Consider the following 12,135-nt stretch of genomic DNA (forward strand, 5'->3'; position numbering starts at 1 on the left):
CACCTCCTCTATCTATTTTTAGTGATCCGTCGAAGTACATTGTCTAGTGTTCTGTTTTGTTTGAGGGGGCAGGGATTTGGTTTTCCCTCCCCTCAGCCATGAAATCGACTAGTGCTTGCGTCTTGATGGCTGTTTTTTGCTTGAAGTCGAGGTGGAGAGCTCCAATTCCGTTGCCCATTTAGTGATTATTCCGGTAGCCTCTGGAATATGAAGTATATCCGCCAGAGGGTACTCGGTGATCACTATCACATGATATGCCTCAAAATAGTGGCATAGCTTTCGAGAAGTCATTAGAATTGCATATAGTAATTTCGGGACAGCCGGGTACCTAGCCTTAGAGTCAGAGAATACTTCGCTGACATAGTCTACTGGCCTCTGCATGGGATATGCATGGCGTTCCTGAGGGGCGCTCGATGACTATTGATGTGCTGACCACGTGCGTTGTGGCAGCGACGTAGAGTAGCAGGTTTTCTCCTTCTGTTGTGGCTGTGAGGATTGGTGGAGCTTGCCAATGTTGCTTGAGGGCTTCAAGGGCAGTGTTAGCTTCTTCTGCCCACTTGAACTTCGCTTGCCCCTTGAGGAGTTTAAAAAATGGCAGGCCACATTCGCCAAGCCTTGATATGAATCTGTTCAGTGCTTCTATACAGCCTGTGGGTTTCTGAACGTCCTTTACGCTGACTGGAGCCCCCATCTGGGTGATGGCGCTCTCTTTTTTAGGGTTAGCTTCGATACCTCAATTGCTAATGATGAATCCAAGTAGTTTTCCTGAAGGTACGTCAAAAACGCATTTCGTTGGGTTTAGCTTGCACCGAAATTTTCTTAGGCTATTGAAGGTCTCTTCTAAATCTTTGATGAAGTCTTTGGGATTGCGTGTCTTGATGACTATGTCATCCACGTATGCTTCGACATTTCAATGGAGCTAGTTAGTGAAGCATAGCTGTATGGCCCTTTGATAGTTTGCTCATGCATTCTTCAGTCCAAAGGACATTGTCTTGTAGCAGTAGGCACCATAGGGCGTAATGAACGCCATCTTTATCTGATCTTATTCTTTGAGGGCTATCTAGTGGTAGCCTGAGTAGAAGTCGAGGAAGGATAGCAAGGTGCATCTACCTGTGGAATCGATAACTTGATCTATTTCGGGAGGCCGAATGGATCTTTGGGGCAATGTTTTGTTGAGATCTGTGTAGTCGACACATTCTCCAGTCGTCGTTGCTGTTCTTCTTTTTGACTAGCACTAGATTAGCTAGCCATTCAAGATGATAGACTTCTTTAATGAAGCCTGCCGCATGTAGTTTCGCTAGTTCCTTCTTGATTGCTTCTGTCTTATCCTGGGAGAATCGCCTCAGGCGTTGCCTTTTGGGAGTAGCTTTGGAATTGACTTTAGGGCATGTCTGCTGGTTTCCAAGCAAGAATGTCCCAGTTTTCCCTAAGGAAGCTAACGAGCACGCTTTCCTATTGGGGATCTAGCCCTGTTCCTATGAGGGCGGTTTTGGAGGAGTCTCCCTCTTGTAGTTGGATGGGTTTTTTGCCGACTTCGGCATGCGGTTTAATATGGCCGAATTTCTTTGTTGGGCAGCGGCGAGTACTTCTCCTGCCGTGTCAGGCACTCGGCTGTTGTTGCGCATTGTATGGCTTTCTGATCACAGTCGAAAGATTTTCTTAGGTCACCGCGCAGGGAGAGAACGCCTGCTGGTCCTGGCATTTTTAGTACTTGGTACACGTAATGTGGTACTGCAATGAATTTGGCCATTGCTGGATGGCCTAGTATGGCATGGTAAGATGTGTCAAAGTCTGCGACCTCGAAATTGATGTACTCTGTACGATAATTTTGTGGAGTTCCAAAGGTAACCGACAGAGAGATGGTTCCGAGTGGAATTGCCACATTTCCTAGAACGATTTCGTAGAATGGTGCCTTTGTCGGCTTTATTTTACCAAATTCTAGTCCCATTTGGGGTAGGGTACTTGCAAATAAGATATTGGACCACTTCCGCCATCTATGAGGACTTTTGTAAGTCTCACGCCTGCCACAACCGGATCCAGAACTAGGGGTAATTTCCGTGGCTCGGAGAAGCTGGTCCATTGATCTTAAAGGAGGTTGGGACCTTGCTCATTTTCAAATACCCAGGGGTGGCGAGTTGTACTGATAATATTTCTCAAAGGGTTAGTTTTGCCATTCGTTTCGAGAGGCAGTCATCGTCCCCGAAAATGACATTTCCTTTCCTGCTTGGATCTTGATAACCCATAGCTTTGTCTTGGCCTTCTTTTTCATCGTCTTCTTCTTTGCCCTTTTTCTTTTTGTTATCATTTTCTGGGACAAAGCTACTGACAGCTTGTTGTAGATTGCGGCAATCTTTTGCTGAGTGCTTCCCCTTAGGATGAAATGGGCACCTTTTGTTTAGGAGTTTCTCGAACTTTTCCTGGGTGGATGGTTTGTTTCCACCCTAAGGGCGATCGACTGCCGCGACATGGTCGTCTGGCCTGCGTTTCCTATTTTGATCAGGCTAATCTCTTGGACCCTTGCCTCGGTTGTCGTTGGATCTTTTGTTGTTGGTGTCCTCTGCGTGCTTTGGGAAGCGGTTGTTTTTTTGTTCTTCGTTTTTGGCCCATTTGGCCATCATGTGTCACGGAGTTCCGTGATAGACCTGGGTTGTTGGCGACCGAAGTCTCTGAAGATGTAACGGTCGGAGAGGCCTTGATGGTAGCAGTCGATGATGTCTGCTTTGGTGATGCTGGCGAAAGTTGCGTGTTTCTCGAAGAACCGCGTCATGTAGTCTCTTAAGGACTCATTTTTATTTTGTTTGCACTGGGATAGGTCATGCTGTGTGCGAGCAAGAGTCATGACTCCTTGGAAGTTGGCGATTAAGAGCCGGCGTAGAGTGGGCCACGAGTCGGCAATGTTGTCTGGAAGGGAGTCCAGCCAGAGCAGTTGTGTGGGCTATAAAGCGAGCGGGAAGTAGGCGGCCTTTGTAGTGTTGATTGCTTGAGAGTAGATCTGGAGCCACTGATGTGGTGGAGTTTTGCCGTCGTACTTGTTGAAGCTGACTGGTTTGAAACCGTTCGGGTAGACGTAGAGGCTGAGTTCTTGCCTGAACGCCGGGAAGCGGTCCGCGTCGGATGGAGCATTCAGTCCTTCCTGGAGAGTGCGCGCCTCGTACCGGGCGTTGATGATCTGCCTCAAATCGTACCCTGCAGCTGCAAAATTGCAAAGTTCTGTGGTGGGAGCATCTTGTAGGCGTAAATAGTTGCCTCTTGGTGGTGGATGTGGTCGATTGTTCCTTCCTCCTCCAGTTGTAGAGTGGGCCGGAGGTGGTGGTGGTGCGTCTTGATTAGGAGCGGCGGGTTGCTGCTCCTGGTTGTTCTGGGCTCCTCCTTCTTGCCTCCATCGTCTTCCTCCTGGAGTTCTGCTGGACCCTGCGCAGCCATGGCTTAGGGATGGCGTTTTCTCACTGTCGTTTAGTTGTAGCGCTGCATGCTGTAGTAGATTGATGCTTTGGAGGACAGCTGGATCATTTACATGATCCAGGAGTCTTGCAGCGTGCATGATATTAGCAATTGGGGAATGAAATCATTATTCAGCGGCACGCTCGGACTCCTCTTGCAAATTGTGTTGAGGTTGGCGATGCTGGCGTTGGCTCGCATCTTCTCTTCTTTGCTCATGTGCATGGTTCCTTTTGCGTCTTGCATCACACTCGGTATCATTTTCATTACCCACGTTTGCTGCGAGTTCGTCAGCTGAGACGTTTTCTGGAGCAGTATCGGCCATGTAAATGTGGCGGACTGTGTAGGATTCATCTGAGTAGCCTGTGACTAGTGGATCCAGATTCCCCCACACGAATGGGGGAGAGTTGATGTCCCTCCTGGTATGGATGGTGGATGGTCTGGGATGTATGCGACAAGGCGTGCATCTGATCCGAGTAGTTCTAGGGGTTCTAGACCCTTCCAGTAGACAAACCGACCCTGAGGGGTTGATGCGATCGTAAGGCATAGGTGATTGCCTAGGGGGATATCAATTCGTCATCAGAGATCTCATCGTCTAACGGGGCCTTTCCTTTAGTGGAGATGAAGTCTTGAGAATTTTTTGGATCTTGTTTTAGATTGAAAAATCTTCAGACTGGATTTTCTCCTGATCGAGGGATAAATTCGTTATATGATCAGAAATTTCCTTAATGTTGCCTGTGACGCTGGGTTGTTTGATCTCTGGATGATCAGAGTCACTAAGGTGGCTATCAAAGCCTCCTTGGGTGTTAGCTACACGGATCATGAGCCGAAGACAAAAGTTGTACCTTCTTCGGGCATGGTGATGTGGAACTTGAAGATGGCCATCGAGTTCGCCAAAGGATCATCGGAGACCTGCCCCACGGTGGGCGCCAGCTGCCGGTGTTTCACCATCGGGTCTACCTAGGGATACCCTCAGGTAGGGAGATGATTGCAGGGATTCACCGAGATCACGAACACGATGGTAAAAGCAACACAAGAGTTTAGATAGGTTTGGGTTGCAGACGTTGCGTAATACCCTACATCTTGTGTGGTTTGTGTTGCTTGAGACGCGTAGAGAGGAAGTCTCTATGCGTTGAAGGTTTCAGCTAATACCTAGATCTCTATATGAATGGGAGGGGTCCCTACCCGCCCTAATGTTGGCTTGGGGAGCAGGGTTACACGGAAGGCCTAGGTCGTTGAAGACCTACGAGTCTATCTAGATACTACTCGGTGCTTCTTATGTACCCCGACTAGTTCTAAAGCTACCACTACTAGTTACAAGTCATATGAAGACAAGTCATGATACATCTTATACATGGTCTTGATCTGTGCCACGCTAGGTACCCTGTGGCCCCGGATCGACGACAACGATGCGGTGGATGGAGGCGACGGCGGCGGTGGGAGGGTCGCTGATGCGGGTGGGTCACCGTAGCCCGCTTGCGCCTGTCGGGTGGAGCCGGAGATATGCTCGGACGAAGAAAGGGTGAGGGAGAAGGGAGTAACTGCTTGTGGTTCCTTCGTGAAGCGGTACCGAGCCGCACCCGAGAGATAACGGGTGCGGCAGGATCTACTAGTCCATCTCCAGACTTCACGGATTTTCATTCATTGCAGGTCGAATACCTTTGCAACTTCAGTCTTGATCCTATTTGATGGTTACATATATATCTGAAATAGAAAAATACAAAATACTATTGAGTGGAAATGTATCGCCACTGAATTAAGAGGGGCAAAGTTCCCCTGCCGGCCTGTTCGCTTTTTTCTAAAGGCAATTGCATCCAAAGTCCCAAACGAATATAAAAGGCTGAAGGTTTAAGACTTAGAGAGTACCATACCTGCAAACATTCAAATCGAATGGTTGAACATTTCAAAAAAAAATCTAGTGGTTAAGAGAGTATTTCTATCGAAGTGAAACTGTTCTTGTTCCTGAAACAACGGATCATGGATCTGACGATGCTGGATACTTTATCAACTAGGTCGTGTGGTAAAAATATGAGGAAAGGTGGGGGCGACAATTAAAAACAACTAGTCTAAGCACGGGCTAATTAGAATTAGTATAAAAATAATGTCAATAATTATAACTATTTATTTCATGCCTTTTTTTCATCTATTAAATATTCTATCACATACTCTAATATATATATTTATTATTATCTAGTTATAATAGTTATCATTTTGCATCACACCTCCATATGTAATTGATATATATTTAGTTGAACTATTTGTTTGTCAATTGGTACTCTTATCTCTTCCATCATACATGAATACATGGTGACATATATCGTGAAGGATACTGCACAGTGACCTTCTAGAAGCAACTTATTAATCTAGGTACATTATATTGGCCGCATTTCTCTTGGGCACGAAGTACCCATCATCGTCCATATGCATGGGATCAAGAGCTAGCTAGGTCAAAGGCTTGGAGGCTGTGACGAGTAAAAAAATGTGAGATGACGTGTCTACGGCACTTTTAAATTTTCTTTGGATAGTATTTTTTATTTGGGACTACGACTCTATAGTTTTCAGCAAGGTGCCCGTTTTTTAATCCCAATAGTTGAAGATTACTAATTCGCAGCAAGATTCCCAAATAAACTAAGTTTTTCTCCTGCCGACCCGCAACCCCACCCAAGGGCCTGATTTCCCAGCACTTCACCTCACGATCCCTCGTGCCCACCTCTCCTTCCTCGTCACATTGCGACACCTCTCTCTCTTTCCCCCTCCCCAAGAGCTTGAAACAGTAGGAGCGTGCGGCGTGGCGGCGAGTCGGCGAGGAATGGCGATGGACCCAGTCTCGCTGGCCGAGGCCTTTGTGAAGGACTACTACCAAACGTTCGACAACGACCGCGCCGCGGTGGGGAGGCTGTACGATGAGAAAGCCATTCTCACCTCTTCGAGGGCCTGAAGGTGGAGGGCCGGGCCAACATCGTCGACAAGCTCGTATCCTTTCCCTCCCAGGAGTGCAAGCACGACATCAACACCATTGACGGTCAGCCGTTGGTACCTGAAAGTGATTGGGTGCTCTAGCCTAAGAGGGGAAGGGGGTGAATTAGGCACTAATAAAAACTTAGACCTATGGCTCCAACTAGTTTGCACAAAACTTAAACTAAAACATGCTATCTAGATGTGCAACTAGGTTGTTCTAGTGTGAAACCCCTATCCCAAAAGAGTTTGGCAACTTATAGCTTTTCCTATCAAGAAACTACTCTATGAAAGTAAAGGCATACAAATTGCTAGTATGAAATACGGAAGCTTAAAGAGCGGGATAGGAGATAGCAAACTCTTGACGCGGGTGTTTATCCCGTGGTTCGGTTAGCCACAAAGGCACACCTACATCCACGTTGTTGTAGCACTCACTAAGAGTATTGCTACTCGGCCACCAAGTCTCTTCCGCGAACACAGTCACGGTCACCTTGGCCCCGGGTTCCACTAAGGAGCTTCTCCACAAAGGATGGGGGTCTCCACGTCCCCCGCACAAAGATGTCGTCGCCGCTCCACACCAAATCGGAGGGTCGATGACGTTGCCGGCGAGCTTCACGCTCCAAGGTGCCGGCGCACCAAGCTCTTGTTTTGGTTCACTAGAGAACCACAGCACAAAGGCTTAGCCTTGCAATCTCACTCACTAAGAGCTAATCCTATACACAACACTCTCAAAGTGTGCTAAAGGCTAAGGATATGATCTTGATGCTTTTGTATGGCTTGGAGATGTTCTTGGGTGTGTGTGGGATGTCCAGCAACTCCAGCAAACTTCAAATGGCCGGGGTGAGGCGTATATATAGACCACCAAGTCTTGTAGCCGTTGCTCCAACGGTTAGTTGAAAATCTGCGTACCACCGGTTGAACCGATGCCTCTGACAGGGGTAGCGTCGGTTCATCCGGTCACTCACAATCCGAAGTAGTCGTTGAACTTCTGACAGCTGACAAAGTGACCACCGGTTGAACCGATGCTATGCACCGATGCTTCATCGGTTCAACCGGTGCTGAAGGATCTTCTCCTGGGCACTTGACATCGTCTCTGGAACAAAGGACGTCCAATGCACCGATGCCCTTTCTTGGACCGTCGGTTCAACCGGTGCCTATAGGCTGACTTGGCTTCGTTTCCCTTCTGCACCAAAGTACCATGGCGTCGGTTCTTCCGACTACCATCGGATGCTCCGATGCCCATGGCGTCGGTTCTTCCGGTGCTCCTGATCCGTAGGGGCGGCCCTTTGGGCCTTGCTATGCCTATCTTCTCTCTCTTTTTGTCATCACTTGAACCTAAAAGACTGAGAATGATCATCTTAACAATCATATTAGTCCAAGTGTTGTGTTGTCATTCGATCACCAAAATCACTTGAAATGGCATAAATGGTGCCATATTCGTTACAGTACCCCAGGGAGGCATGTTCGTCTTTGGGGCTGTTTAGTTCCTAAAATGAAAATTTTTGGATGTCAAATCGACTGTTTGACCAGATGTCGGGAGGGTTTTTCAGATACTAATTAAAAAACTAATTTCAGAACTCACCTGGAAACCATGAGACGAATCTTTTGAGGCCTTTGACCGCATCATTAGCACATGTGGGTTACTGTAGCACTTATGGCTAATTATGCACTAATTAGTTTCAAAAGATTCGTCTCGTCGTGTACATTCAAACTGTGCAATTAGTTTTATTTTTTAACTATATTTAATACTACATACATGTGTTCAAATGGGAAGCAGGTAAAAATTTTTGGGTGAAATTTTTTTTTAACTAAACGGGCTCTTTGTCAAGTGCAGCCTTCTCCTCAATGGCGAGCAGGACCCCCTCAAGGTCTCCCAGGTCTGCACACCTACGCCATCTCGATCCGGTTCCTCCCCACCTCTATACCTCGCACTTGCTCGCTTGGGAGTAAGGCTTATCTTGATTCCGTGTAGTCCACGTTCACCTTTTTACCGTTGGTCCCTTGCATTGAAGCTGAGCCTGTTTGGTTTGCGTCATGGTCTGACTCTGATGCGGAATCATCCGATCCAGAGGCTGAGCATAACTGGCATGCTTGGATAGCGTCACGGAATGATTCGGTCCGGCAACATCGTCCTTGTGTATCACCAGCGTAGATTCAGTGATTCACCTGCTCAGGTCATCCGGCAGGAAAGTGGCGGACGGCATCATCCCGGACAAAGTGATTCTCCAAACCAAACAGGCTGTTAGGAGATTAGTCGCTGAGTGCTGGTCCTGTAGCATAACAATGCATATGGTGTTTATTTAGATCTACATGTATCTTTTTGTCCTAGTTTGATCGTTTCAGTTGTGCTTTCATTTGATCTTGAGCTATGCTGGTGTCCAGATTTCTACATGATCTGTTCAACCTTTAGAGAGATGCATGTTTTACTTGGTTCCAATAATCGAACATATACTAGCGTAGAATGCAGTTTTGGGTTGGTTATGCTCCTCTTTATTGTGCAGTAGCCTTATGTTGTTTTTATATGGTCAGGTCTTTTCACTTTCATTATTTTTTTAATATCGTAGCCTTTAGTGTGCTTTAAGGTAGTGTTTTAAAGGCAGTAAGGCGAGGCAAGACGAGTGACTCCCTTCTGGACCCCTAGGCGGGTAAGCCGTGGCAAATCCCTAGCCTTTTTTTAGATAAAAGAACATTTCAATATTCCGACCTCTACATCACATATATGGAGAAAAAATAATGAATTTAGTAAACAACTTATTATAAACAAAGCTCATTACTAAATCGCCACCCATTTTTTGCGAAGATCTCCATAGCAATAGACTCTGACAGTGGACAAGTCTCTGATATAGTATTCCTGTCCTCCTCTTTCCTGTAAAAAAGCTAACCTTGTCAATGGTATTAGTATACCGGCATGCAGCTTTAGTATATTTTGATCTTAAATATTGATTTATAGGTGTTTGTTTGAAACTGCAGTGTGGTGATTCCGTTGAGACTTGAGCTCTGCTCATTGGGTTAAATGATATTTGGTGGTCCTGTTCATACATCCTTACAAAAGAATTAAAGAATGAAGCATTAAAAATTTGATTGAATAATTCTATAGCGCCCCCTCTTAACCAATTAACAGTATGCAAAAATATAAGATGTGCATAGTGCATCTAATTTGCTTGATGGCTTTTATCAGTTTATGTCCCCTTTTTCAGTAGGTAAAGTTGACATTGCCATGTATTGATTCTTTCTGTAGGCGTTCTATTTGCAGCAGGCTGGAGGAACCTTCTACGTCCAGAATGACATCTTCCGCCTGAACTATTCTTAAGACAGCTGAAAATTGCATTGGGAAGCGAAGTGGTCAAAGATTTTCATGTTGAATTGATGAATATGAATAATGCTGCTAGTCCTATCTGTCTGTAGTCTGCTGCTGTTTATTGCAAGAAAATTGCTAGACTTTGATACGCTTGTTGGATCGTTTCTCTTATTTCGGATCATGTACTCTGGTTGCGTGGGCACCATTTCTTTGTGGAATGTGAATGAAAACTGTCCAAATTTATTCATGTGAGGGGTCTATATGCATTATGTAACACCCAGGAAAACCACGGACAGTCCGCTAGGGATCGGCGAATGGTCCGCCAGAGTAACGTCCAGATATTTATCCTGGTTGTGGGACCCGCCTGTCATATCTTCTCTTCTCCTCCTCACGACGACCAGAGGCGAGCTCCGCTCGAGCGCTCACGCCGTCGTCGCCCCCTTCCGTCGATCTCTCTCCTCCGGCCACCATACTTCGATTCCTCGCGGGAGAACTTCCCCGGCACCTCCTCTACCTTCCCCAACCCCCAGCCCGGCTTCTCCCCGGCCGGAATCGCCCAACCACCGCCGGTCACCATTGGAGGCGCTTGAACCTTTGCTCCACCGTCGATCCGCTTCTCCGGTCGTCCTCCGCCCGAACTGACCACGGGAATGGATTCGTGGTGAGTCACTTGTGCCCCCTGGCCTCTTTCCCCCTCCCGTTGTGCGCCGCCAGCGCCGGTGAACCACCATCGCCGCCGCCGCCGCCGTGCTTACTGCCGCCTATCGGGTGGTCTGCAAAAGTGAATCGCGGACGGTCCGCCTAGGCGGGCCTGACAATCCGCAGGTCAAGTTATAAGTTGTCCAGCTATGATGTTGTCTCTGGTGTTTTCGTAGGATTGAACTGCGGACGGTCCGCTATTGGAGAGCGGACAGTCCGCCGTAGAGATCAAAATTTGTCCAGAGACGATATTGTCTCTGGTGGGGTTTGCAGGGTTGAACGACGGTCCGCTATTGGAGAGTGGACAGTCCGCCGTATAGTCTAGAATTTTGTACAAAGACTTTATCGTCTCTGGTGGAATTGGCAGAGTGAACTGCGGACGGTCCGCCAAGGAGGGCCGGACGGTCCGCAGTAGAGATTAAAATTTTGTCCAGAGGCGTCGTTGCCTCTGGTAGTATTGCAGAGTTAAACTGCAGACAGTCCGCTATGTTGGAGCGGACGGTCCGCCGTATAGATTGAAATTTGTCCAGAGAGGTAGTTGGTTCTGGTGGGTCGGCAGAGTTGTACTGCGGACGGTCCGCCACTTGGGCGCGGACAGTCCGCAGGGCATTCCAGTTGAAGTCTAATAGTTGCATCCTTGAGCTGCACTCAATTATTTCATATGCATTCTTGTAGCATCCGCCGTTGAGGACGTCGTGTTCGAAGTGATTGCGGCACCGCAGGAGCAGCCGGAGCAAGCCCAGGAGGAGAGGCATGAGAACCTGGCCCAAGGCCCGTCTAACCCTAGCTCTGAGCAGCAGCCCGAAGGCAAGCTCCGGTGCACGTCCTATTAATTTAAATTATGGCACCTATATATGTATTTATTACTTGTGCACTACGTTTAGGAGTTGTTTGAAACCCTAGTTGCATGAACCCTAGGTTTCCTTGAGTTATACTAGTATGTATAGAACGATAGAGATGTTATGCTAGATAGGGCTCGGTAGAAGTCGAGTAACTTTTGGTTACTCGCGAGATATAGGATAGTTTTATGTTTCCAGATATGAGTTACACATCTTGGGATGAAAGTTTTGGAAAGAAAGAAAGAATAGAATCTGAGACCGGGCGTGAGAGGTGTAGTTCCGCCTGTGTTGGTTAAGGACCGTACCATTGTCGGCCCTGCTGATCATGTTTGAACTATACTAACCGCATGCCGGGAGTAGGAGGTAGTCGAAACCGGTAAGCCTAGTACTGCCTTGTTTCTAAAGTACAGGACTCCATCTCACCTCCTGGGGTAGTCGAGTAGTCGCAGAGAAATGGGGATGCATGTATTACTTTTGGTGGTCTCATGTTGAGCTCGGCTAACCATATGATGGTGGGGCGGTCCTGTAGTTTGAGGCGGGGAGGGGAAGGGTTGGTGCGTGTGGTCCGACGGGGCTTTTGCGTGCCGTGTTGGTTAGGTCCACCTTGCAAGGTTAAATCGAATCGATTCGCTATCAGTCGCTCTCGGACATGGGCACCTTGATCACCGAGTCACATCGTAGCAATATGAGTTGGAACATGGAGTCTATTATATATGTTGGTTCTATTTTGAATTGTAATTAATATTCTACCATGTTTGTTCTAGATGGCCATGCAAAAATTAGATTATGAATAATTTATATAGAATCTGGAGCTAAAATATGGAAATGAAGGATTTACTTTAATTGCTGTTTTTCTGCAAATTAACCACCAGCCAAAGGCCTTGCATGTCTAGATATGTGGGCTAG

This window comes from Panicum virgatum, chromosome 8N (genome assembly GCF_016808335.1).
Source record: "Panicum virgatum strain AP13 chromosome 8N, P.virgatum_v5, whole genome shotgun sequence".
Taxonomy (NCBI): domain Eukaryota; kingdom Viridiplantae; phylum Streptophyta; class Magnoliopsida; order Poales; family Poaceae; genus Panicum; species Panicum virgatum.